Consider the following 2,090-nt stretch of genomic DNA (forward strand, 5'->3'; position numbering starts at 1 on the left):
AACCAATCAGAAACAGAGTTTCTGTGCTTCGGTAATAGTGTTGAAGGCTGATAACAAGCCACCCAAAGCTGGGCTCCAGAAAACCAGGTTTCTCTATATCCAAAGACAGCTTTTCTTTCAGCTACCAGATTGGGTTGTGAATAAAAATAGTTCTTGTCCTTTTATTTTACACTCATGATGAGAAATCACAAGTCATTTCTTGATAAGCTGTGCTATAAATTTCTACTCTGTGTCCTTGTTTTGGTATTCAAGAAAAATTACATTTTTCACATATTCTTCGAGAATGCTAACAGGTCAACCTCAACACAGTTGAGGTTGTCTGAAACAGAAGACAAACATTACAAAAAAAGCTTTTTTTTCCCTCTTTTTTTAAATTGTGTGCACACTGGGATTAACTGTATTGCTGGAAAAGCATCGAGAGTAACGGGCTTTTTTGTTCATCATTGTTTTGACATTTTGTTTATTTCTTCTGTTGGATTAATATTTGCTACGACAAGAAAATGAAATCTCAGTTCTACTGTGGTAAAAAACGAAGAGCCAGTGTCTGTCAGTGCCCCCAACTATTCCTCATCATTTCAGGATTAACCCTGAGCGAGGGGATTGCTCAACTTTCAGTGAGATCAGTTCAACAAGCCACGTGTAAAAAGACATTGATTGAGAGGTCACCTTCCAGATAATTTCATTTGTAAATGCTCCATGATTTATGAGCAAAAGTTCAAGAACTACTGCCTGATGTACCAGGAATTCTGTGTTTTATGAAAACCTATTCATTCCAAATCTGTTAAGCCTTTCCAAACATCCAGAGAATGGTTTTACTGTTGAAGGTGCATGTGACATAATCTATCTGCACCTGTCTTCTACTACCGTCCCTGGACAGTGACAGAATTTTAAACCACCCACCAGAAATCTTTTCAGGTTTAACATTTCTCCATTTCTATAAACTTACGACTTGTCCACCTGAACTACTACAGATAGTTTGAAGACATCAACATGTACACTCCTCACCAAGAAAGAAGGTTGCTCTTCACCATTGGAATGGACTCTGGTATTTATAGTATTAGCTTCAGACTATGCCACGGAGAATAAAAGGATATGAGCATGTAGTTCTTAACTGCATCACAGTGTGTCAGTGATGACATTCAGGTGAACTTCATACATAGGCTGATGGCTATCCTAACCCCTGATTTGGTACAGAAACTGAGAGCTTTTTCATTCTGTTGTCAAAGTTTTATTATGTTCTGGGTATGAAAGGCATTGGATACATTTTTTTAAACTATGAGGTTTATTTTTCTAAATATGGGTTGATTGATGACTTGATTGGGGATGCCCTGAAAGAAAGTCTAAGTTTTCCCAATGTGAATCTTAAAGGATCGGAGAAGTTCATTTATTAAATTCTCTGTTGGGAGAACAAGACTGGTCTCCCCTGACACTTTATTATCTTTGATTTTTCAAAGTGCCTTGATTGGTGGTTGTGCCTCAGCTAGAATTTATGGAACTTTCATTGCTATATGGTTGGCATTTATAAAATCTGAAGTATCATAAATAAAGTTATTTATTTAATTATAAAAAAATAAATAAATTATTAATACACAAATTATTACACAAAATTTTGCCTGGAGATCGAATCTAGAGTTCTTTTTTGCTAAATCACATCAAAGAATAATAGTTAATTCTAGTGTATGTTTTAATAAAGATGGTTAATTTATACTGTTTTTGGAAAAATAGGTTGCAATCTAGATAAATTTTCAAGTTTTATGTGTAAATGTCGATTTACATACATATAAAATGTATATGTCATCCTATAAACATTCTTACCCCACATAAACAAATTTCATTTTTTTTCTTTAATAATGAAAGGTTTTATCATGAGAATTATTCTTAATTTCAATCCTATTGAATTATTATATTTATCTATATTTTGATAGTTTTATGAATATTTTCAAAAGCAATTAGTTAGAAGATTTTTCACTGAAAATCAATAAAATATCCCAATACATATTTTTTGTATTTTAAGTCATTTTAGGACTGCACTTGCCAAGCTTATATTATCAGCATTCACAATGAATATCTATTATATAGAACCCAAAGTC

This window comes from Suricata suricatta, chromosome 10, assembly GCF_006229205.1.
Source record: "Suricata suricatta isolate VVHF042 chromosome 10, meerkat_22Aug2017_6uvM2_HiC, whole genome shotgun sequence".
Taxonomy (NCBI): Eukaryota; Metazoa; Chordata; class Mammalia; order Carnivora; family Herpestidae; genus Suricata; species Suricata suricatta.